General features: G+C 39.2%; 1 protein-coding gene across 6 annotated transcripts in view; it reads left to right on the top strand.

Moving 5' to 3' along the window:
* noa1 (nitric oxide associated 1) overlaps positions 1–26,034 on the top strand; it is a 38,367-nt gene extending 12,333 nt beyond the window's left edge. For 3 of the 6 annotated variants that reach the window (XR_015427440.1, XR_015427439.1, XM_087144594.1), the window contains one exon: positions 448–6,295. The gene's annotated coding sequence lies outside the window, so the exon portion shown is untranslated. Of the gene's footprint in view, positions 1–447; positions 6,296–17,999; positions 19,867–23,827 lie in introns of those variants that run through there. The other 3 variants (XR_015427441.1, XM_087144597.1, XM_087144595.1) reach the window with 3 other exon arrangements.
* The last annotated feature ends 1,562 nt before the right edge of the window (positions 26,035–27,596 follow it).

Raw genomic sequence — 27,596 nt, 5'->3', positions numbered from 1 at the left:
AGGGAAAACCTGTGAATTAAATTCCACCCTGCTGGTGAGAAATTGCCATGGTTGAGCCCACACATGTTGGAATAGAATTGATGGCAGGATTTCTTTGACAACCACAGCCTTTAGGCACAGAAAAGTGGCTGTTTTGTGTTTCTGATTTTTTTCCTATAGAGGCTGTAGTAGATCAATGATTAATCCAAGATTATTTCCACCATATAAAATCAATGATGAAAAACTATCATTATCAAGACTAATTGCATTCTTGCCTACATATGTATGTTTGTTTTTTATGGGGAGGGGAAACAGTAATGTTTGTCAATGAGGATATTAGAACTAATCCTTTTAATCAATCCAGATTTATTTCAAATGCAATTTGTTTAGTTGAATGAGACTGGGGGAAAATTAACAATGCTATTTCTTTTGAATTCATTCAAATTCACCTTGGGTTTCATTTCACAGAAATTCACAAATGAGCCAGTTTACTCCTGTGCGGTGACACACCTCGCTGCTCGCTATTTAACCTCCCCTCTCACCAGTGGAATTGTCTTCCGACAACAGCCAATGAACCTACTCTTCATCCAGACAGTCTATAAATAGCTCACTGGAGTGAGGAACATAATGCTTGTGTATACTCAGTATACCGATTGGGAGAGGGGATCGCAGCCAATTATGTACTGTTGTTGACGAACCAGCTGATGTCGTTACCATGCCAGTCCTGTTTGACAATGTATTTTATTTCTACACTCCGGATATCCTGTGTATATCATCAATATAATATTTCATGCTAATTAGCCTTTGAAAGTTGCTAATTTTTTCTTTAGTTTCCTTGTGTGTTCCGATGGTCAGGGAGCTTCATTGTGTATATATGCCCATGCATGCGTAAATTTGTTTCACATATCAAAATCCTATACTCACTTTTGACTAAGTTTCTTGCAGCAATGTGTTCCAAATATTATAATTCGCTGTTTTAACTCTTTCTGTATTTTCTTTTCTGGCTACTTACATGTACATGTATCTCTCCACATTCAATATTTATACTGTTACTGTACATATCTGTATTTATAGGAGCCAGAATGTATGAGTCCATGTGGTCACACACATGTAGAGTAACCTAACATATAACCTGTAAAATACTGTGCACATTTTGTGGGGAGCCTTATGGTTACCATGCCATTATTTTTGATTGCCAAATCCACCACCTGGTTTGATAGAATTGTCAAGGATTTCTCAGTTCTTACTTGATACATTGTTACTTTATGCAAGGCTTGCACCAAGAAATTTTTAAAAATTCTGTGCTACTTTTGGCTTGGAAGAATCCTCATAAAAATAGGGATAAGGCAGTCAGCTGCAGTCCTAGCAATAACATGAGTAAGCCAATGAGTGAAATTAATTGATGCATTATGGCTCTGCTGGATCATTTCAGACCTGAAAAGAGGTCTTGCATGTATATTAGATAAGGTTAATCGCAGATGCATGTACGTACACACATGTACATGTATATGAATTAAATGTGGGTAAAGTCCAAACTGAAACAAGCTGTTTTCTGTCAAATAAGTTGACATTAATTTTTAAGAAAGGCTTAAATTTCCAATCTTCTTGGAACTTGGATGAATGCTGTTTTTGGTAGATATTAGAAGTGGATGTTGGTGCATTGTTAATGAGCAAAGCTTTTATTGCGGGTTGGTGTGCATACGGGTACATTGTCGAATTTCACAGAAACAACTGCGTTAACTTGGATTTACATTGTTTTCAGCTAAAGAACGAAGACACAATGCTCATTCCATAAATGTGTATGAAGTTTACATGAGGATGGTTTAGTCCCTAGCCTCTTGGTCAGGTTGAATAATAGATGACGTCAGAAGCCCCTCACATCACGCCTGGTTAATGAGGCTTGGCAGGCTTCCCTGTTATAGCTTTGCCTGAGATTAAGGAGCATTTTTTTTGGAGCTCACGACATCACTTGCTTTCCATATTATTACTGGGATTTTGTCCATTTCAAACCAACAAAGTTTGTTTATTTGCACCGTCGGAAAATTTAGTCGTTTCAATGTGTGTTTTATTCCTATACATGTACTTCCAAAATGGTCTGTCTGGAGAGCTGCTTCTGGTCCATGTATGGTACATGTACATGTATGACTATGTGACTATAATATCTGGTCATGGTGAAAACTAACGGTTCAGATTTCAGCTGCATGTGAATCTAATATGTTTTCCATAATCTGTTTTTTTCCTTCTCATTTTACACATCACTAACCATTCTAATATAACTGTCCCAGATTCTCCTCTGCTCTCATGTTACATTGCCAAGTGCACAGTGCCCACGGTGGCAGTGTCCCGTCCTGAGGAAGTGACCTCTCAATATTCATGGGCACGTCATCGTGCCGCATGCTAGGATGCATTGATCCCAGTTGGTCACAAACCACAAGACACTGTGTTTCAATATGGTCTCACATATTATCATAACATATAGTCTCTTCTCAAAATCACTGATCACATTTTGGCATTGGCATTGCCTCTTTATTAGAAAACCTCTGAAAAATATTCATTGTGTAGATTGTTAAGGAGCTAGGCTACCAAGCATGGGTATTGTGGAGGAGAGGATTAGGGAACCGGGGGGGGTGGACGAATGGGAGAATTCTAAAAAGGAAAGGAGAGGACATGAGGTTTACAGGTTTACATCACCAGTTCCGTTAAAATGCCCTAGTATTGATCCCCCTCAGATGTTAATTGATAGTTTGTCAGTCTGCACAGTTGAGTACTTTGCCTGCCTCAGAGTTAAAGTCCCTTGTCTTCATGATGCCCCTGCTTCCAGGACAATGGACTATGATTTTATTTTGATTTGTCATGACATTTGAATTACATTCCTTTCCATCATTTCACAGAGAGATTTTTGTCATGAGCTTGGCATTTGAATCCTTTTAATTGTAATTTTACTGAAATTCTTACATGCATTGGCATTTGTCCCCTGCCCTGCCAACTGCGGCAATGGGAAGTTTCGGTAACGTTTATGCCAAAAAGTGAGTCACCTAGTGGGCATCCGTAGAATGGCATCACATTTGTTTGATTGCATAGGGTGACAAATCCAAATCAGATGTAATGTACTTCATATGCTGTCTCACATTCCTGTTACATCATAAAGCTTTCTTGGTAAATAAACATTGAGGAATTCCTGATCCTGTGTTTAATGCGTATGCATACGCGCATGTATGTTCATGAGCACGACGACAACATCAAATTTAATGTTGATCTTGGTGGTGTTGGCAGGTACATGTACATTTAATGACTGCTGGCATGCCAATGCAGTCCAGCCCGGCCATCACCCGAAGACTCAGAATTGTCATTGGTAATTCATTCACGGGAGATGGGAACGTTTAACACATTAGCGCCATGCAATTAGTTGAGGCAATGTCCGTGGCGAGCTGGAAGGGGGGGGGTTGAGGATCTGCAGGGAGGCAGTTAAAAAGGAGGCAGTTGTGGCCGTCTGCACACGGTGTGTCTGGTGTGAATGCTGTGGTGATTGCCCACAGATCCGAAATGCATGGAGGAAGCTTAATGAGAAATGTCACCAGGGATATTGTTGCTGCATCTTTCATGAGATACCCTTCCTCTTTCTGGATTTCCTGAAGCCACTTCAGTCTTTTTGTGACTGAGGGCATCATTGAACCAGATTTTCATGTTTTCTTCCCCTTTGTATTGTTTGTTTTACCGTCACCATAATCATACTCTTGTTGTGATCCTCACTCTTTTGAGATAATTCATTTGATGTCTCAATTGTCAATGCTTTGTTTAACAGTCACCACTATCGTTTCGTCATTTCTGTCATTATCATCACCTTGGTCATTGTCACAACCCATTGTTGCTTTGGTTGTCACTGTCTTTGCGATAACTTTCATCCACACATTTGTCACTTTCACCTCACAATCATCACCGCAGCCACATCAGAGCCACATCTTCTCTTCGCCCTCACCACATCCTCGTTGCACAATTATTAGCAAATGATCACCATCTTCAGTCTTCCACCATAATGGCATTGCCTTTACATTCAACAGCATCAACCATCCCTTTTTAATAAACAGCACCGCTTCCACATCCCCATTACTACCTAAATCCAGGTAGCAAGTATGACCCATTTCAATTTTCATTACTCGTAAAACATTCATGATTGATATCCATGCCATCCTCATTTTCACAGCGATCACTATCATCCAGACTCATAACTGGAGATAGTAATTAGGCCATGGGGGGGGGGAAGTTTACCAGCCAGGACTTTTGAAGAAAGGGAGGATGAGGCCATTTTATTTCTTTTCTTTTCTCATTCCTTTTTTTTTTTATGATGGCAATTTTCTGCCAAAGTCGATAAATGGATTTTCTGGACTGCACTGTTTGTATCAAGGAATGATCACCCTAATCCACAGGCTTTGAACAAGCAAGTGTAGCTACATATTTTATTCTAAATAAAAAGATAAAACACATTGCAGATTTAAAAAAGATAAAAGAAAAAAGGAGATACTGTAGATAGAGAAGCAGGGATGCATTCGGGATGAGAAAGTAATTGTCACTTGGCCAAATGTGTGCAAGAAGTTGTGCAGTTCTATTTCCCTGAAGTCACTGTAATTTTGTTAAAATCCAATCATTTGTTATGATCACGTTAATATCTCAACCACTGTGTCACGATTGCCATCTCGATTACCTTTTTTTTCTTCAGACGGGTCCATCTTAGGATAGATCACCCTTCTGTTATTCCAAATGTCACCTTTATGTTTTGGCAATAACCCAGAGCAGGCTGGCCAATTTTGAAAATGTCAATGAGATTACCATCGCAGCACAATGATGTACATGTACATTCAGGGCTTCACATCATGCCCTGCAATTACACCTACCAGTAGCCGGGAGATGTTTGCTCGGTGATATAAATACAGCCCCATGAAGATATGTTGTCATTTGTGTGCCAGAAGTCAATGCCTGGGCCATGCGATTGTGTAATAGTGGACAGTTAATTACGCCAAAGCCACTTGACAGAGGGCACACTTTTGTGAAATTGAACGTGGTTAATACTGTTTTCTTGACGGTGTGGTACATATATGTCTCCAAGCTAGATTGAACTTACAGATTGGGAAGAGAAATGAAAAATTAACACGCAGTAAAAAAAAAAAAACTCGCTACAGCATCAAAATGTAAGTGAAGGAGAAAAGACCATGCACCAAGTATTTACAAAATGATGTGTTTTGGAACCTTGGCACCAACAGCCATGTACAAAAGCAAACTGCGAGTAACTCTGTTTATGAGGGGACATTCAGTGTATACATTCATGTTTGTATACTGAAGTAAAGTTGTATAAATTAAGCTGTAGTGTGATGGTCACAGTGAGAAACAGGAGTTGAGGCCGGCTGTTTTGCATGGCGGCAGACATTTATGTGCACACTTTTGTGCAATTTGTCAGCAGTGTGCAACACATCATACAGCACATTGTGTATGAAAAATAAAGATCAGCTGTTGCACCCTTGATGGGGCTTTGGTTTTTTTTTTTTTTGAAGAAAACAGGATTTAATATTGCCTGCCCATAGGATGGTTCATGACTAAATTTGCTCAAAGCTTAATTTGGAGTAGTTTTTGCTGGCTTTTTTTTCTAAAGTCAATACGAAAAGAGCACCTGCACCCGATGTGAACATTCAGTAGAAAAATGTCCCCAAGCTAGGGACACCTTACTAATTGCATGAGTCCCGTTCAACTGCAAAAGAGAGCCCATGGAGTACACATTTACACAATGAAAATTACAAGTCTTGTCTAATCTGTGCATACATGAAAGTAGTTGTGGGGACGACTCATTGTGGGGGCCAAAAATGTCAATAGGACAAATTTTTGTCCTCACCAACTTGACCTGGGTCCTGATTTTTCTAGTAAAAGAAATTGTCTTGTCAACTGTACAGTAAAGATTGCCTTTGTGCATAGGGCCTCGGGGCAGTGTTCTGTCATTAGGTAAATTACATGTACATTGGAGTGATGGGAATTTTCTGCTGTCCACACAAGTTTTTTGGTCTTCACAACATTGGTGTAATGAGGATTGTATGTCCCCACAATTGTGAAGTAAGTATGGGTGCCCATGCCGTGTGCTGCACCAAGGGAGATTGTTGTTTAGTAAAAAGAAGATCACTCTCTGTTGTTCATTGGTGGAGTCAACTTGCTCCATGCAGGAACAAGAGATGCTCTGCTTTTATATGTACATGTACAAGCACCACCTCAATGATACAAAACCACTGTGGAAATGCACATGTTCAGATTAAAACATGGTGAGAATGTGTAATCAGTATTTTTTTTTTAATTTATGCAACCTTTGTGTGTACCATTTGCAAAGCTTTTTCATTTGCATTTATTTCATTTATTTATTCGCCAGATGAAAGGACATGCCAAAATACGCAAATTACACACAAGAGGCACACCTAAAAACATCGAAATACATTACATGAGAGATATAAATAATTGCACAGTAACTAAAATACCAGAAAAACACCTCACCAGCCAGACTGCTCTAGCAAGCTATCAACACAGCACAAACACGCAACTACCAACCTTCAAATGCAACACAGCAATACTCACACTCTCTCACACATCCTGGTCATGTCCATGAAGGACAGCACCAACAACCTCTACACACATATACAGACAAACAAAAACATACAAACTGGGAGAACCTCTTGCAGGGATAACCAAAACAGTGACAGAGTCACTTTTAAAGTGGCTAAGCCTAAAATTCCCTATGAAACACAACAAGGACAACCCAAGCAAGAAAGCAGTGGTGTTGCTTCTCTCTCATGGAGAAGACAGGAAAAAGAGGAAAAGGAAACCAAAAGAAAAAAGAATATTATAATTATATTATGCTATTTAAAAGCTTTCTTTTTCTTGTTAAACCTTGAAATACTAAAAAAAAAGTTGATCAAACAAGGCTGAGAACAATCAAAAGCAGCAAATTTATAACCATCAGTGAGAGCATGCATATGAGAGAATTCAAAGTACCAAATATGACGTGACGTGAATCAGCAGAAAAAAGAGTGAACCTCAAATACCAAAAGGCACTTGGAAACAAAAAAGATGGCAAAATACCAATAGGTAAGTTGACATTTTTTTCCACCACTCAGTCTCTTCTTAGCTAGCGAGGGAATGCATCTATTCAAAATGGATAGGGGAATGACTCGGCATTTTTCCTTACTATACACCCAGTGCGCAATGTTTTTTCTCATCTCTGTTGTGGATATGCTGGCATGAATGTCAGTTTCAAGTGTCTTTGGCCATGGTTATGATGTCTGCAGAATGTCTGAATTAGCCAGCACTTGTCCGCCAGCACTTTTTTTTTCTGTTAGCACTTTCAGTAGACTTTGTTTGATATGATTATGCAAAGTGGTCGGAAGTTGGGGATGTGTGTTGCTGGTATGCGTGGTCCCTCATTTCCTGGCTAACAAAGCAGCCACCTATCGACTTACCGTACTGCCGATCATTTTTCTGTGTTAGTGGAAAGTCAGTTGGATAAACGGAATTCCCCATTTGACCTGGAACTGGGTTTCCGGAACTGACACTGAAAAATGTGGGTTAGAAAGTCAAAAGGGATTTCTTTTTTCTCACAAAAATGAAGGATTAGTGCACAAAGAGCTGAAATTCCAATCTGAGTCAAAGCTCATGACCTGGGCCACTGCAGAAAATGCCAAGTCATTCTTGTCGCACTCTTGGTAGACTACATTGATGGCATTACCTTAACTATCCATATGTTAGCCTTAGCTGTCCATACTGGTAATTGTCCTGCATATATTATTCATAACGTTTTTCCGCTTATTATTCATAAACGTTTTCCCTCTTGCACAAAAACTGGTGGCTCAGTTGCAGTCTGTATTGGTCATACATCAGTTGTACCAGTTTGGTAATATCTTTTGTCGGTGCATCAAATAAATGCACGAGGCATGAAAATTTATATGCGTACCTTTTTCCAAAGGTTCAGCACAAATATACATCATTATTAGACGGGTAGCCCAAATGTGAATATTTGGGTACATGTGCACTGTTGGTTTTTCCAGATGTGGTTTCTTAATGAAACCCTTGAAAATGGAGTTTTGTTTTCACTTGTCAGTTTTTGTTTTGCTAATCTGAGGATGTTTTGGCGCCTTTTTGGATTGTATTAAAATAAGTACATGTCTTTTCACATTCGCATTACCCTGTGATTTGTGGTGAAAATGTGTTGTTCGTCGTTCAGACCTCAAGGCTTTGTTGATTTGTGCACAAAAAACTGCCTGAATTTTATATTTGCTGGCCTAAATTTTCTGTTTCTTTGCTGATTCGTTGTTGTGTAATGAAATTACAGTTAGCCAACAAGCAGTCTTAAAATTTGTTCAACAGTAAGAAACTTTGAGGTTCACAGTTCAAACACAAAAACCTATAAAATCATGGATGCCTTCCCAGAATGACATCACAGCAAACATTTCAAAAAGTGCACATTTTACTACAGTTTACCAACAGTTGCAACAACAGCTCCATTGAAGAGAAGTAGGAAGTTGCAGAAAAAGTGTGTAATGAGAAAATCCATAATTTGGACTCTTTAAAAAAAATGGCGATTGAACTAGCTCCTCATGAGGTTGGAATACAAGTTAGTGTCTGAGGAGAAAATAGAGGAGAAAGGTAACATGGAAACCTTAAAACTCAGGGATGCAAGAAATACCAACAGAAAAGTATGTTTGGTTTTGAGTGAACAATTGATCCTATTACTTCCTCAGGAGATGGCTATGGAAAGTACATGTACATGTATATGCCATTGAATGAATAGCTACTCTGTACATGTACATGTGGGCTTACTGTGTTAAAAAAAAGTCCCCAATATTGTGAATCTTGGTAGTGTCTTGTTAGCTTTTCATATTGCAAAGATATATACAGGTACATGTACCTGCAACCCACATTTTATGGTCAAAATCATACAGGCAGGTTTAATGGTGCGCCAAATAGGGAGAAAAATACTGTCCTGAGCATAAAATACAGCTGTCCTCAGTGAACAGATGTAACAAAGCAAGCAATTACAATAATGAGCCATTCTATATATTTCAAAAAGCCAAGAACTTTCGGGAACAATGCGCACACATGAGTCGGTGTATGGCTGTGCTAATAAGACAGACTGTTGCGCACATGCATAACTGTTCTCAAAGAGCCTCGTACCGAGCATGTACTGTTGGTATCCCGTAACTGGTCACTGTTGTAAATTTTGAATTTGGTTATCCTTAATTAATAAACTTTAAGAATCTTCCAAATTACTCAACTGTGCAGTAAACCAGCATGTATGGCACATCCTTTGTACTTGTACTTACATAAAATAAAGACTTGAAAGCCTCATGTAAGTAAAAAGTGGCTTGTTATTAGATTTCATTGAGTGTCTGTTGCAGGTCGAATGATTTGCCTTGAAAAGTTAAGACTTTCAAAATTTAGACGAAATGAAACGTGCATGAACACAGTATCCAAAAAGGGGTTTGTTAAATCAAGTGAATGTTGATTCATATCCCTCTCTTTTGTTATAGGTAACTCAGAAAGTTGGTCTGGGGCTATGAAAACCCTCATGTGTTTCATAATGGGTTGCATACAACATTATCAACAGTAGACCTACCTGTAAAATGGCCATCAGATTTTGTAGCAAAGTGTGTGTGAAATCTCCTGTCAAGTTGTCATTTAGGTTAGCATTTGGGCCTGACGGAGAAGTCAATCTCTTCTTGTTGACCTCTTTGCCTTAAGGTCAGTTCTCTGTCTAATCACAGTCCACAGATGCTATCATCATCTGATATGTCTGGGGCATTTCCATTAAAAAAATAATCTGAATGAGACTTTCTCATCAAAGGCCCTGTCCGGTAGAGATCTTGAGTTGCAGTCATAATTTGTGTGGGAGATGATCAGATTCTGTGATTGCTGTGTGTGAGTTTCTTATCAGCCTAATGACTTTTCTTATCAAACATCATCCACAGTGACTGGTGGTCCTTGCGGTTTTTAAAATTACATGTTCACAATTTTCCCTCTATTAATTAGAAAAGTTCCGTAAAATTCCTTGAAAATGTCCAGAAAAGCAAGAACTTGAATAAAATTGTTTATTTTTATGACCTCTGCCCTACTAGTCTAGAATCATTTCTGACATTGTTCAAAAGATAGACTCAAAAGATTTGTAAAGCGTGTGGCGCTTCTTGATTTTTTGTTTTGTGTTTACATCATTTCTAGAAATCAAATAAGAACATATTTTCCAATCAAAGAGTTGTTCAGCCCCTCTAGAAATATTCTTAGCCATATATGATCTGATTTTGTGTTTGTGAGTTGCCAGAAGCAGCTGTACGTGAGCCAGCCCTATCTCTTTGTGTGAGACCAAACCCTCTTGTGACGTCATTTGTATGTGCACTTGTCACCGTTTAAACTTTCCATCAGCCGCCAGATAGTCAGAGTTGTTCTAGTGTCTCGTGATAGTTTCGTCTTCATAACGTTTGGTCCATCTGCGTCATTGTCAAAGAGGTAGATATGGAGCATGTTATCGCCTGTAGCCAAGCGGGTCACGACTCTGCTTCATTTGAGATGATGGTTCCCTGACCAGTATCTGATCCCCCAAGTGCATTTTTGTTCTCACTATCTCCCTCCCCGGGATGTGTTTTTGTCAGGAATGGCAGAGATGGCTGTTTACACTCATTTGTACCACTTGGAATGGTTGGACCGTGATCTGTCTCAGTGACCAGAGAGATAAATCACTGGTGATCATGGCCTTTGACAATATTTCTGCGGGGAAAGCGAGGTGACATGAATGGAATTCAAGCACAAATGTGCATTTTCTCATCCTTCAGTTTTCATACTATTATGGCAATGATGCTTCGTATATCATGAAAGTCTAGGAAATACAATCAGAAATTAACATTTCTGTTTGTCCCAGCATTAACAAGATTGTTTTTCAAAGTTGTAGAAGAGTCTTGTTTGGTCTTGTTAAACTTTAATTTGACTGATTTCAGATATCTCCCCACATCCATTAAGCTCTCAAAATATCATGTTTTCCCACACGTTGATTTTTATTTCTGGTGTTTACAATAGCTTATACAGTAACGGATTTTGGGGAAACCAAATGTCATTCTTCCTTTATTTTTTTTTGGGGGGGGGAGTATGACTTCATCTTTCCTCGGTTATTTTTTTTCCTCTGTGGTGCCAGCTGGTTATTTGATAAATTTCAAGATAAAAAATATGCCCCACTGGTATGCGTACAGTATGTTAAGGTTCACTTCCATTGACGTTGTCCCTTTTGTGGGAATTCTAGGTGGCTTCCCCGCCCATGATACCGGGCACTATATGTAGCAGAGGGAGACTCCCCCCCCCGTGATCACACAAGCTACATGCATAAACCCTAGGCTTACGTACCTACTGCATCCTCCCTGAAAATCTAAAAGAATTTCCGAGATACCTACAATACAAAAGAACACACAAAAGAGGAGGGATTCCCCTTTGCCATATCTCATGTATCATACCTCACCCCCTTAATGCTGTTGCCATGACTGATTTTATACAGCTTGCTCATCTAAATTTTGTAGATGTTTGTGCCTTAGAATGTGGATCAACCTGTAAAACAAAATACATTTAGTGGGAGCCATTTTGCTGACCGTAACTTATCTACTGTATCGGTTTAGATTGAACAAGTCATTGCAAAACATCTTGAAAATATGGCATGATGAACCCCTGTTTCCCCATCGTACGTTACTCCTGTGCAATATGTGTGCAAGTACTTGGAGATCATATGTGATATGCACAGTTTCCTTGTTAACAATTCAGCGGAAGTGCCGCGATGTTTTTCCCACTCGCTTTTCTCTTTCACATGATTGATTTAAAGCTTAGAGGAGGCCCACGCCAGAACGTGCCACTAATAAACGCTGCCGTGTGTGTGCAATTCCGGGGAGGGAGGGGGGTTGAATTTCCATTTGCAAGATTGACAGTTTCATTTGTTTTTCTGTTGTCATCTCTTCCCCGGTCTCAGCCCACGTTTTCAATTTTTAAATTTTTTGGGGGGTAGTTCACAAATCCCTTGAAACTTGTCGTGTTCATTTACACTCAGTGCACTAAACTTGATTAATCAAAAAAAAAAAATTTGGCCTGATTCTGTTTTGTGGAAAGCATCTTCATAGCCAGTGTGTGTTCTTGCACTGTGTGAAGTCTGTAATTGTATCGATTTGCAACTGATGGTGGTACCTGCACAACTGACAAGATGACAAATTTGAACCAGCTGGACTCTAAGGGTGTTAATAAAGAGCCTTTCATATGTACATGTAAATGTCTCTGAAGACCTTTAGATGTATCTATGCTGCAGTCCAATTCTTACTGCAAGGACACAATGACAGTGCTTTGTATTAACGGGCAGGATATTTTCTAGTTATTAAATGGCAAAATTAATACCTCTGAATGGACTTTTCAAGGCCCACCATCATGCAAGGGTCTACTAAAAGGCTTTTATTATTCTTCCCAATAAGCTATTGCACATGCTGTATCTTAAATTGGGGGCTCTGTAGATTTTAATCCAATTTTTAATCAAGTGGCGATATTTACAAATGTAAGATTAGTTTGGGCTCATTTTACAGTATAATCATTGATCATAACGCATGAATATGTTTTTGCCTAATAATATAATGCTCAACTAACCCTGCAGTATTTTTTTTATTTTAAATGAGGCAATGATTATCTAGAAAGGAGGAAGTGGCCACGACGGTTTGAGTGCGGGGAATATGAACATCCGTCTGTCATTAGATGGAGCTGCCTTGACGTGGGATGGAGGTGGCACACGTGGCTGTGAGCACGATCCAAGATGATTGTGTGCATATCCTACCCCCGCTGTGTGAGTGTCCGTCATCTAGTCTGGGTTCTTTGGGTTCACAGTGGTCCGGAAAAGGAGGGGGTGAAATGCGGGGGGGGGATGTAAAAAGGATTTCTACTGCACCTGCTGATGTACATTCCACTGTTGGAGTTCGCATTGATTGGCGAGAGTTCCTTCACCCGTCCCTGCGGGGACATGCTTACGCCCTTTTCCGGTAGTTTCTGCATGTTCACTGTATGCCTTGTCACTTGCTATGCACAGGTCAGTTTGTTTGTGTCACAATTTTTCACGTTCCAATTAATACAGAGAATTCCCAGGAATAGTGACACATCCGGAAAGGCGAGTGTGAATTTTGACACATAGCATTGCATTGAATAACGAGAAAAATACCACCGTTTAGCTACCATCTGTATAAAAAGTTCTGTAACTCTTTACATGCAAATTGTATTGTACATGTACATGTACCTACACAGATATTTTTAATTTCCTCATCTGGGAAATGCATTCTTCAGATATTTCAACATGAATCAAATTTATCTCCTCAACATGAAATCACATTCAATCAGTAAAAAGATTGTTTCTGCTCCTTGTAACTCCCTCCCTGTCTTCCGAGAGGTGTTCAGGATTTTGCTGTGTCACCCAGCAAATAGCTTTTTCAGATAGCCGGCAAATTTAGTCTTGGAATTCTGTTCCGTTTGTGGCAGTTGCACAGCATTGTGTCCCAGTGGACGAGCCTGAGTTTCTGCCTGTCTGTCGCCTTATATTTCCAACGTGGTCATTGTTTGCTCAGCATTTATGAGTTAATACAGCATTTTCTGCTAAAGTATGGAAAAACATGCGCATTTCCAGATCAATATGCCTTTTTCTGAGACAGCTGTGCAAGTGCGTGTAGAGCTTGCCTGCATGTGTTTATTCATGAAGCCTGCATCACTGTGATGGATGATGCTGCCAATATCATGTTGTACGTATACTAGTATCTGTTTTTCAGGTATTCTTGCAACTTGAAGTATCCAAATGTGTCATTAGGATGATTGTTGTGCAGTGTTTTTTGAGGATTCAGGCAATTATTGTGCTATTCTGTCCTCAAGTCAATCCCCCCCTTTCCGCGCCACACTTAACACATCCCTACGAAGTTGGCCACAGCGTCATGAATACTAATGAGGCCTCTTGTCCCGGCCCATTACGTCAATTGAGGGGCGTCGGGGAGCTACAAGCCCCTCGACCGTCGACAGCCATCCCTCTGGGCCCTGCTGGCATCCCAGGCTATTCCTTGTCCAAGCAGGCTGGCGGATATTTTGCAGTGTTTGCTGATCAGGGCCCCCTCTTGCAGGAGTGTTTGCCAGACGTGTTGATAGTTCCCAATCCCGCCCCCTTCCCATCTTGACATCTTCTGGCCAAAATACAGGGCACTTCTGATCCCTTCCTAGCCTGTGCAGAAACAACCTATTAAAAAGATCTGATGGCGTGTTGACGTTTCCTTTCATTTTTGTTTTGTTCGATTAGGAAAGGTGGCTAAAGAGAGGTGGCTTGTAAGGTTTGCATGTGTTATGTATGTGTGCCCGCAAACACATAGATTACCTAGCCAGTTTCTTCTGCATAGCAGCTCCAAGATGTTGGGCACACAGATTAGGGAGCTTGCTCATTCATTTGACCAATTATAGCTTTTTTCAGTTGACTGGGCAACAGAATATGCTCAAAAATTCAACTACTTGTAGGACGCTTGCAGCTACAGATAACATTCCTGGTAACCTCAAAAGAGATTCTGCATGATTTTGAAGTTTTATTTCACCATGGGGAGTGTAGCTTATTAGGTGTAAAGGTTTGTATCTTATGATGGGAGGGTCCAGGGTTCTGATCCAACTGCTGGCCTTAGGCTAGCCATTTTCAGCTTTGCACTTGCGATACTGGCATCAGTTGGGGAGCAATCCAGGCTGGACTGGCATCCCCTTCAGGAGGGGAAAGGAAATATTTTTCAGTCAGTTCTTGCCAAGATAACTGGAGTTAAAATTAAATGGTCTGATGAACCCCCCCCCACATGGCTTGAGACCGACTTTACTTCTACATCGCAACACAACTTCACGGGTGATCTTTTTGATGAAGGCCGTACTCTGACAGGTTTGTAGTTTGAAACATCAAGCACCTTGTGAAGGCAGACTTTCACAGTAGCATCTCTGCACATCAGTCATGCAACCATTGATATGCATTCCAACCACCAGTCGTTAAGAATTCCAATGTTTTCATGAAATATTCATAGCATGATCCTTAGTAGCACCTTGCGTCATAACTGATCAAGGCTGGAGATATCACATCAGATCAGACCCTTTTTTCAAAGTCTCAAGGGATGCCAGATGGACCTTTGAAATACTAGATGAGAATTGCGGTCAAGTAGTGGGGGGGTCCTGACAGCAGTGAGCAAGTTGGATCTTGAGCCATTAGTTGAGTAGTAGTGAATTTATGAATATGGAGTTACAGATGAACATTATCACAAAACTACATACCCTTGGCAACCTGCCTTAAATTGCTGAACTAGTGGAAACAATGAAATGATGGTAATAAATCGTACACCTGTAAAATGTACGGTTCCCAAAAATCAAAAGCATGTAGTTCAAGCACCACTAATGTAGCATATACTCTGTCCACCTATCGCAACTATTGGACATTAAAAAAATGACAGGCCTAAATCTCACCCCTGGAAAAATTCCTGGATCCACCTCTGACACTGCAGTAGACCAACAACATGTATACCTTAATAATAATCAAAATGATATAGCCTGAAAAGATTATTACGGTAAAAAATGACTTCAATAGTTATTAAAAAAGAAGCTTTTATATAAATTTAGAACACCACCAAGCAAGTGGACAAATCACTAGAAGCTCTTACATCAATACATATTAATGCTGGGGGAGAAGGCAGTGGCTTAATCTCCTAATATTTTTTGATTGAGGTGCATTGTGTACATAATGAGAGTTTAATGAAATTCATCTCTGAAACTAATTAAGTACCGGTATTGCTGAGCATGTGTACAATAGGACCAGTTGAATGAGAACTATTTATTTAGTTTTAGAATACATGGCATACCAGTACGTCCAAATCTTCCCCCTGTTTTCCCCATTTGGTACTTGTTGGTCAAAATTTATTGGTTTAAATTTATGGGGGGTATTGTCATGTTTGTTTTGGGGGATTATTTACGGCTTTTTTGTTTGTGGGTTTTCTTTTGTTCAATTTCATTCTTGTTTTTCTCCTTGTTTTGTATTATTTTGATTTTTCTCTCTCATAAATAAATCATCACCAATGTGATTTTCTTCACGGGATTAATGTTTTTTTTGAGTAGTCACTCCTCAGCCCCAAGACTTTTATTTTTATGAAAGTCACATACTACTGGCTGTTTTGAGACATGCCCCGTCCAATCAGGGACTAGCCTGTCACCAAAAGAATCATCCTTACGGTTGCTACACTCCCTCGAATATACTTACTATTAAATAGATTTTCAAAACTGCTAAATTATTAGCATTTGTCAAGATTGACTAAAAACTGCCCCCTCTGTCTTTGTTTTTCCCTCTTTTTTTTTGATGCAGAACAAATGATAAATTTGTAATCTGTACTTCTATATAAATACATGTACGTGTATTGACACACAACATGTGAAGGAAAACACATGTCGCTGTAGTTATTGACCGTAACAAACCAAGCTTTGTTTATGGCTCCAGTTTAAATAGCGACAGTTGTATTTAGGGTTGCATGTAAATAATGGAGGAAGGTTGTCCTGTGTGATGGAAGTCTGCCATGGCCATGTTTTTGTGATACATTTATTTACTTGCTCTTTATTTTATAGTTTTCAGTTAACAAGAGTCCCTGAGGTGTATTTAATGAAGCACTGTAGTTCAGAACTTGCAGAAACCCTAGAGACAGATGAGGATGATGATAGTATGCACACAATCAGGCCAGGACTAAAATCCAATCCAGTTGTCGGCCTGGGTGGGATTGGAACCCCGAACACAGAGGTGCAAGTTTGAGGAAAAATACACGTACATGTACCACAACATCCATCCAAATCCTTTGTGACTTATTGGCTTAAAACTAAACAGCCAGGCTGATACAGCTTTAAAGGGATCAGGGAATGAATGGAGATTTTTACACGGATGGAAAATTTTCCAATGAAAGCTCTTCACCACGCGCTGCTGGTAACCCTGAAGTCTGGCACTAAGTAATGCCGAACATGAGCTGATACTCATGTTCGTTGAGGAAACAAGCATGTGTGGGCAGGGTAAATGCTGTAATTACATCATGGAAGAATGAAACACATAGCATTAGGTTTAAGGCTCAAGCTCATGCAGGCATCAACCAAGCCGTTGGCGGGGAGGGGGTGATGCAATCCACCTTCTCTTTGTTGCTTTGTGAGATCTCTCATTTAATGTTATTTAATGCATAGCATTACATGTAACTAGCATAGAATTATGCAGCCAGCAATATTTGAATATTCATTAAAATCTTTATTAGTATGCACCATCTGTTTCGTGATTGTGTTCCATATATGTACTCGGCATTATCCACTCGGCAAGGTTGACGTCATTTGGTACAATAATGAAGTTAAAAATAAACGTATTGCTTCCGTTATGCAGAGTTTGATTGCACACAAAATGCAGATATCTGTAAACTGTAAATAGTCTGTGGAGTCCATATGCCGAATTTAGCATACTATTTTTACCAAAATACAGCTGCAAGAAAACTAATTTCCTCGGTCAACTGATATAAATTAGTTTTGCTGTAAAAAGGACAGTCATAATATTTTGTTAGCACTCGCCAATAGCTGCTCCATGATTTGAAAAATCACTGAAGCCAGTACATCCTTATTTGAAATTCTATTTGAAATCAGTTTTTCAATCTACATGTAGTGCTTTTGCAAAAAATAATTCCTGACAAACTACATGTACTTGTACTCAAGCTGTTTGCACATGTACATGTTGCAGGTACATGTACATGTATAGCATTTAACAACTGTTGGCTGTTATTATAGAGGCTGTACCGGTTTGAAAACCCAATGGATGCTTAGCACCCTCGGCTTTCAGCTTTGCCTTGGGTGCTAGTTATGTTCAAAATGTCATATTCAACATCAGCAGTCAACTGTTGTTTTGTCATATCTTTGTCTTTATGTTTGTCACTTGTTTTTCTGAGGGGAATTAAGGGACACAGAGGAATCTTTGAACACAGGCGATTAGCTGTCCCAGCATTGTTCTGTACACCGTGGGGGCGCATACATGCCTGCAAGGACACATGTGCGAGGTACTCTTCAGCACTGGCTGATGCGATGTCCAATGGTGAGTGCGACATACGGTTATTTTGCCGTTTGTGTGCTCATTGTGGGATAATGAAAAAGTATTCAAGACAGAGGTATGACAAATCATGTTTATTTGAGAAGTACAGGTTTCTTAGATAGCCTGTCCATTGCAAGAACATGCAAGTACACAAACACGTATTCTTTGACCTTTGGTTGCTTGAGGTTGTAGGCGTGTAGCTTCTTGGTGTAGTACCTCACTGGTCCTGTAAAAATCTTTCCTGTCATAGTGTAGTATAGATTCAACCACTTGTGAAGTCCAGCTTTCATTTTTAGGCAACAACTGATCTGACTTAATGTTCAATTCAGAATCTTATGGCATAGCTTGCATTATCTCTTAGGTTCCTGCTTGTCATTAAATGTTATTAAATAATGGTGCATTTGCTTTAGCCACTCAGGACTTTACACCTGTGAGTACAATGTGCATGATTGTTTAATGAACTTGAAATTGTAACCAGCATATTTACAGGGAAGGTTTTGTTTTGGGGGTTTTTTGTTTTGTGCATGTGTTTTTTTTTCATTAAAGGCAAAAGAAACTGGCTTTCAAGTTAAAGTTTTTCACATACGCAATATTCATGAACCATAAGTATACAATTTCTTCTAACACAATGGCCATATTTCTGTTTTACTTAACCTTTATGTTGTAAATATGTTGTAGGATATTTTCATTTATTTCTGTGATTCTCCAATTTGGGAATTTGAAAAGATACTTAAGGGGAGGTACATTACATATTCATGCACATTGTACCAGCCATACTTAAACTTCAGTAGACATCTCAAGACTTGTCGAGCACAGCTGTTGTTTAACCCATTAGCGATTAATAATGTACCAGTATATCAGTTTGATATTTTATTGATAAGATTTATGCATGCACATGGAATTGTAACTACATGTATAGATAGGAGTCCTTGAGTTTGCCAGCAATAAATAGCTTATGTATGAATTAATAAGTTTGTCTATTCTGAGATTAGCCTTTTGAGCATAGTACTTTGTTATGGTAAGCAGATGCTGTTGCAGTATTGGTACTGCCACACTTTTTGATTTTTTAATTTTCATGCTTTAGTCATGTCATTTCTCGAAGACATTTTCCAGGACGTTTGTGTAAACTTCATCTTAATACCTGAAGCAGGCCTACATGTAATTACAATTAATGATAAGATTTTCCCACCTTATAAAGAGAGTTTTGTTCTTTTTCATTTAAACAGAAAATGAAATAACTGGTGTTTGTCCTTCAAAATTATTATTCAAATGTTATCAGAAACAAAAGATAAAACCGAGACAGAAAGTTGGAGTGCTTTGTCATGCCACAGCACATTCAAATTCCATATATATTGGTGGAAGCTGCAGCGAAGAATGATAAACAATTTGGAGTACATCCGGACACATTTCAAATTTAGAAAGGGTCCAGGGCCTTGATTGTATACTTCCAGCCACTCCGAATGCTATGGCCAATTTATCATTTTATTATATACATTAATCATCACCAGACAGGATGTAAGGGATCTTTCTAAGAGCCACATTTTCATGGAACTGAGCAGTACCACTTTCCCATTAATGATTTTGGGAAAACTCTTATTTTATGTAGTAAACGTGAAATCCATTTCTGTAAGCCAAATGAAATTCAGTTGAGACGTACCTGTATTCATACTTCTAGCCTACAGGAAGAGAGCAACAAGATATTAAAATGATTTGTTGACAACAGCTTAGACTGTGTCTTTGTGATATTGAGTTTTTGTTGGGCAACATGTTAGCTGTGTTGTACAACTTCCAGCCATAATGTCTTATTACCTGGAGTCAATTGATGAATAGCATCAGTGTCCTGAAGCTATATTGTTTTTGAGGCTTTCTTTGTTCCATCTAATTGGGAGCTGTGTTGTGTTGTTGGCTTTGCATCAAACATGTGCTCTCTCAAGCAGCTTGGTTTTTCTCACCATTATTGTTTTGGGTGATTTTTAGGTCTTTGGTCAGAGCTTTTGAAAGAGTATTTTTTTGCTGTTTGATGAAGGCCATTGTTGTTAAAATTTCAATCTACCCCTTTTCATGATGTACATTAAGATGTCCATTTTATTGTGGGTGGCCAGATTAACGGTTAAGTAGTATTACATGTACATGTACCCCCCCCGTCTAGCTTGATTTTGAGGAAGAAGAAAAGAAACTACAGGTTTAGAACATAGAGATTGAACCCAGAGGACATATAAGCAAACCCCCTACCCATGAGGGAGACAGGAAACTCCATTCCACTTTATTCTATTGGCTCTTGCGGGAATTGAACCTGGGTCACCATAAGTTGAACCGAGGAAGAAACAGTTCTGCCTGGAGCCAGACTGCCCTGTGACACTTTGGTTGAAACTTCAGGTAGATTACAGTTCAGCCTTGGGCCCTCACATGAACTCCCCACCACCTCCCCTCTTCCTTGACAGTATGGTGAATTTTACCAGTTTGAGCTTTACCCTTGATTTGATTGTTGTGTGCAAATGTCATCTGTGGTCAATTGTGAATGGGTAATTTGATTGTTGGAGTGCATAATCTCATCAATGGCTTTTTCTATTATGTAAATAGAAAAGCAACATTCCTTGTATAGTTTATGTAGTATTGAACTGACTTCTTTGTTGTTGATCACCATTGTTAAATGTCCTCATTCGAAAGTTGTGAATGGTAATTTCTAAAAAATTGACATTCAAAAATTTTGTTTAATTTTTTAGGGGAAATTCAGCCAGATTTGTGACCTTTGACCAATTTAAAAAGCATTCGTAAGGATTTTGTTAAAATGCATGATTTCATCAGATTTAAATTATACATTTATATATTAACCTACAAACGTGGAGATTTCAAGTCTTGTCCCTTTAGCCTTTTTGTTATGTATGAAATTTGAAATTGTAATTCTCTTTTTTGTGTCAGTCACAGGCTGTTTGTGGAATTTCAGCATTTGCCTCTTTTACCACTACGTGATGCGTTGCAAGGTTTTATTAACAACGAAAATTTGCATTTGGAGTGAAAAGATGTGGGCAATGTATTTGTACTTCATCCCTCATAGAAGATTCTATCACATGCCTCATATGGAGGCCATTTGGTTTTCACAGAGACAGATAAACTGATATACAGAAACCGTTGTGGTTCCGCTGCCACTAAATTTCTCTTCAGTCACACTGCAAAGTAATAAAATGGACTGACCTTTTTTTATGTCTCTTCAAATCAAAACTCGTCAGTTAATATTTTTTTAAAAATCTAACCACCCATGTGACCTTTGATATTCTGTTTGTTTCATCATTCACATTATCTGTTGTTTGAGAGTCCAAAAATCAAATTGATAATTATTTCATTATAAGTTGTTCGGCTAAATAACACCTAACTGTAATCGGGTTGCATTTTTGGCTTTTGTTGATAGATATTTCATCAGTTAGGAAAGTAGACCTGCAGTATTCTCATTCAGGCCCTTTTTTCAAATTGTAGGTCACATTGGCACTGTGCATGCTTGTGCACTTGAAATAGGTAACATTGTCCTAGCCCACTTACATGCGATTCCCTCATCAGAGATGTGAGATATCTCATTCACACACTGGCCTCGCTCTGTACTCAGTCTTTGTAAACTTCAAATTATCTTTTTTTCCCCCTAATGTTGTGCAAATGGCTCAACTAACTGAGAGCCAACAACTTCATCGGCGAGGATTACCCAACGTCCAATTTCTGCTTTTTTTTTCCTGTGGAAAAGTGGAGCTGCTGATGTTCAGATTGTTTGGTTTTCCTTTTATGTGGACTTAAGAGGCTGGACCCCACCTTCACAAAAAAAAGAACATCTCATAGACGACTTACACTGACTGACTCATCAATATTCTGATAAAGTATAATTACCTGGTTGACCAAAGCATACATCTAGAGAGCTGGCAAGCAAGAGTTACTGATGCATTGAGTATTGTAAAAATTGATCAATCGTACTTGCATATTATAACGGAATAAATATGTGCTTGGCCTCAGGAGAATGGACGCCAGAGCCGCTGGTTAGGGCATCATCAGCATTCAGTCTCCGGCCGAGCACATATTTAGTTCCATTCATAAGTACCTTTTTTAATCAGATGGTCAAAAGAATTAAATATTCATGTACATGATGGATTTTCAACAATGTTGTTCCAGAATTTAACTTTCATTTTCCCGACCACCCCCATCCATTTTATGATATATTCCTTGTGCAGGTTGCCCAAAAGAATCTCCTTATGTGGACTTGCGGGCACGTGACAACCCCCGTGCACACAGACTCTTGACCAATCATAATCGATTAAACTGTCTCGTATCCAGGTGCCAGCATGTGATTTATGCAGCGGGCATTATCACTTTTCAACGGGCGTTATCAATGTTAATACGCGGTCAAGTTGCACATTGTTGAATAGGGGGACTGTCTGAGGTATATATGCATGTCCACCATCAAATCAGCTGTGTACTTGTTCATTCACTCACTACTGAAATTGCTGCTCAACAGGGACATATATTTATGGGAAAAAAGAGAAGTTTTAAAAATGTTTTTAAAGCCTTCCAAAAAGACATTTAATCGCTTGTTTTCCCTCACCTGTGCCACAACAGCCAAGTAATATATTTCTTAAAGTTCAAAAATATTCTCAGTAAAGCTTACATAAAATAAGACATTTTTCTGCCACTCACACCTTTTTGCTCATGTTGGATATATTTGAGCTTGTGCAACACAGGCATAACAAATTGAGTTGAGGGTTTGAGTAAATGCAGCTAAATAAGCGTGGGTGTGTGTGTGCATGTTTTGCTGTGGGTTTGTCCTGAGGCTTCTCACTCCCCTGTGTTCATACTACGGAGAGACCCCCATGGCAACCTCCAGTCTGTGCCAGTACCTACATGTAATTTGATTTCAAAAGATACTAGATACACATAGTCAAATGCTAAGTGTACAGATATAGAGAAGCGCACTCTTGACTTTTGCCTTGACGAGACTATTATGAAATAAAAATGATGGAGTTTACTGAGCAAGTTTGAAAGCTTGCAATTGACAAGTGTTACCAGTAGCATTGCACTCTCAAGGCCACACATGTATACATTGCATGAACTTTAAACCAGTTTTTTTTTAAATTGAGTTTATTCATTTATAATGTGCATATTTCATTCAATTATGTTGTGCAGCAAAGACATTAAACTACAATATGGTCATGGAAGCTGTCTTGAAAATAGTGCTGTGGAAACCTCCAATTGTAAACCTGTTGTATCAACTTTTGTTCTGTCAAGGGTTTTGACCAGTGTCTCTGCAGGAATCTAAAGGTACATGCACAATGCATATTCCTTGCATTTATGTAGTAGAGATTAGGGTCTCAAGTCCCACATTAAGCAATCCTCACCAGGCCTCTGTTGTGCTCCCAGAGTCATCAAACAGAAGCAAACTTGGTGTCTACCTCGGGCAGATTTGAGATGACTTACAATTATAAGTGAACCAGGGATAGTATGTTCTGTGTTTCACTGTGACTGTGACTGTGATAATCTAGAAAGAGCTATGTATAAAAATTCAGTAGCTGTGCACCGTGTCTGACCATTTCCAAAAGCCTTGCCCAAGCAAGCTTGGAGCTAAAGAACTCCATCTCATTCAAACTGCAAAACTTCATCTGTTTCAACCCACCAAGTTTCTCTAATTCTGACTATCTCTCCTTTTTTTCTCTGCAGAATTATCAGTCGGCAAAGCTGCACTATATGACCACCAAGATGAGACCCATTGCCCCCCACACATGGCATCAAAAGTGGTGCACGGTCTGCATCAGTCAACATCCTTTTCGTGCCCCAACATGAAGCTGTTGTGCAGTGGGCCAGCCTTACAGTACAAGCACCTCACTTTGCACATTTTTTTTTCCGTCCAGTCTGGTCACAAACTGAGAAGCATGTGGTGCAGATCCTTTAAGTGTGCCGATTGGCACCTTGACGGCATATTCTCTGGGCATTTAATAAACAGCAGTCCAGGCCAGGTTTCAAGTCACGTGAGGCTAACATTCCGAGAATTGTGGAAGTAGATTAGGCCAAGGAATGTATTTGTGAAAATGTCAGAGTGCAGCTCTTACTTCTTCCTTCACAGGCTACAATTTCGCACAAGGCGTCAGTGCGCAATCCTACACATAGAAACCCTACAGGTTTTGGGGGGGTCATTTACACTTTTTAAAATTTCCAGAAGTCACTTTTTTAAGATGGAAGATGACCTTTGACTCTGTTCATCAAAGAACCTAAATTAAGAAGCTTCATAAAGGATAAAATTCTAGATTCCTATTTGTGTCCACAAATTGTAATGGTTTTTTCAAGTTAGTGGAATTGTATACTGTTTTGTGAGCACAGTTTGATGGCAACAGAAAAAGGTGTTTTATTTTCTTTTGTTCTATTGGAGTTACTGTTAAGATGCATTCCAGCTGTGTGGCATTTGTAAGGCTATTTCCTTTGGTTAATGATCAGTCACCCTTCAGCATGCAGGATATGTCAAGCACCATGATTGTCTTAAAACCCAGTGTGTGTGTATCTGCATGCATGAATTTTAAAGCATGTGTGGGTGTCATTTGTCCCAAAATGGACTACGAGTGAAACCCAATATACAGGACAGTCAAAATGAAATTTAACTGGATCGTGGCAAACAAGCAGGGGGAAAAAAATCCAGTCTGTCTAGTTCTTCCGTCCCCTTTATTCAAATTGTAATAAAAGGCCAGGTGACATACATCTTTTTTCAGTGGTTGAAACAGTGGCTATCACACATTTCTAAGGACTTGCTTGGAAATATTTGATTCAGGCCAGCAAGGATATTTGACCTTTTTGAGGCACAGCCTGCGTGTCTGGCTTCGCTAAAGGACTTAACTTTGGAGGGCCTGATGTTTCAATCCTAGCAGAATCTTTCTCGGAACTTTGAGACAGATTCTGCAAGGATCAAAACATCAGGCCCTCCGTATACATGTGATTTGTATTTTAGATCACTGTAGTCAGCAAACAGTTTATATCAGTTTTGTATTACATATCTCCGGGACTCAACTTTACATAGATATTGCATCCCCACCCAGCGTCATGCATATTTCCATGTACTTTAAAAGTGGTCATTATTTCAGGATGCGCTAGTTAATTTCCATGATAGTTGAGCTGATTTTAAATTCACTGCCCCGTGCAAACTGTAAAATGCTGTACACAATTTTGTGCAGAGTGAAATTTCCTCTGATGAAATATTTTTCTGACTTTCACATTGGTTTTTTAGAAGACGCTGTTACAAATGTTATCCAAATTAAGTTTTCTTTGTTTTTAGAAATAACCACATAAGTTTGTGGCTGTGTGTCACATTCAGTATTTTGCATTCATCCCAGTTTTTATTCAGCAATCTCAAACTGTCTTCTTTGTGTACAAAGTTATAATGGGTGGGAGTTTTGCAGTACAAGCATTACAGAAAATGTTCACAGTTTTTACCTTCTTGGTGAACTGTAACCCTGAAATGGCGTGCATGACTGTAATGCATGGCTTAAATGTCGAATGCGTATTTGAATCCCATGACAGGCCATGCATAAATTTGTACATTTTCAAAACACAACTGGCATTTCCAAGGACGGGCATTATGCTGTCTGACTGCGCTTTGGCCATAATCAGATTGCGGTACTGAGTGTTTTGATTGTGCAACTGGGGAACTTGATGGAAAGCACGAGGAGTTTGTGCAGATCTCCATTATCTGGACTTCCTTCAAAATTACAGAAAAGAGCGACTGGTGCAGAAGCTTAGGCATCCATCTGTATAGGTTTGGTGTACATTGTTTGATCTGTTTCTGGATGTGATTTTTGGTCAAATTGCAAACAAAATATGTGTGATAAAAATAAAAGAAAATTCGTAAATTAATTGAAAATAAACTTACGTTGAGAGAATAACTGACCATGTACTGTGATGGTCTGTTGAAAGAAAGATGATTTCTTTTTTTAATGTTAAGAAACATGTAGATGCAGCCGCAAAATGCCTACTTCCCACTGGCAGACTGTACCTTGTGGGACCCCCTCCCCCAGCCAATCCATAATTCGCCTCTGCTGACCGGAGTAACATGTAGTATATGTATACGTAGTCCATAACTTTCATTAGTTTTCACAGGGTAAAGTCTGAGAAGGGTATTTTTCAGAGGCGAGTGTGACGTCACTTCAGTTTAAAACCACGCCCACTGTACATAGGGTCACATGGAACCATGGAGCCAGAAGGTAACACACAAGTTGAGTGCTCATCTAAGGGGAGCTTGTAGTCAGTGGTGTGTGTGGGTACTTGACAGTCACAAACTGGATGTCATATTCGGCAAAGGTTATGTTTGGAGCAGCCCTGTAAATAAATAGGATTGTTAAGCACCTTTGTCTGTGCAGGCCTTCAGGTGCTTTAACAAATGGGACATGTAAGAGATCGTGTTTCTTGCATTCTGATGTTTAAATAAGCAAAGGTCAGATCATATTTAATTATGTCGCGAGAACAATAACATTAGCGGTATGTTTGGTTTTAGCTCTTCATTTTCTGCAGCATATTTGCCCTGATGAAAGAAAAAAAAATGGAAATTTCCATGAATTAAGGGAAAAGATGTTTTTTGTGGGAGGGGGTTGGATAATTGAAACAAAAATACCCAAGATAGATTAGCCATACCTGTTGGTTGAGAGTCTGTCACATGGTTGGTCTAAACAATTGATAAAGCACTGTCTAACTGTATGCCAACTGATGCAGAACATGCCACATGTGCACTTATCTTCTTATAGGGAGATTGTTTATGACTTTTCATGAGAAGAACATATCATAACATAGGCAGAGGGTTGTTGGAAAAAACTTAGTCACAGGTACAGTCTTAAAAACTGATCTGGTCTCAAATGTTTAAGACAGCCCAAAGGCGTGCATGTACTTATTCCTTTATTAACCCCAACCCCCAAGGGTGCGAGTAAAATCATATTGAAATTAAATGAATGAGGAATATACTGGTAAGGCTTAAGGGGCCTCTGATCTGTGCACGTTTAATACTTCCAACAACACTTAGAAATTTTGAATTCCATGTAGTTTGTCCAAGATCCAAGGAAAAACCTTTCTTTTTTTTTTGCTGTTACCAAAACGGATTATTGGTCCTCAGCAACAACCAGTCAAACCCGGTTTATTGTAACCAAAATGTGCTACTAATAAGCACCAGCAACGACCAATCATACATGGTGAAACTGTAACTGTAAATATGCTCATGACCCTTGGCAACCAGATGGACAAAGTTTACTGCACCGCCAGAGGAGGGCACAGTGTTTCCTATTCTTTCAAAAGTTTACACTAACCACAGCCACCTGCTTCCGAGGAGAGTAACCTGGCACAGAGGACAGGAAAACGTCCTTTCTTCCTTTAATAGTTTTGTGTGCTCTAGTCCTCTATGGTAAAGTAAAACATGTAACTAAACACGACACCAAAAGCAGAAAAACAGGGAAAACACTCC

The sequence above is a fragment of the Acanthaster planci genome, linkage group LG13 (assembly GCF_054643075.1).
Source record: "Acanthaster planci isolate LZ-2023a linkage group LG13, COTS_SCS, whole genome shotgun sequence".
In the NCBI taxonomy this organism is placed as follows: domain Eukaryota; kingdom Metazoa; phylum Echinodermata; class Asteroidea; order Valvatida; family Acanthasteridae; genus Acanthaster; species Acanthaster planci.
Note: the sequence above shows the minus strand (reverse complement) of the source record. Positions and strands in the feature narration are given on the sequence as shown.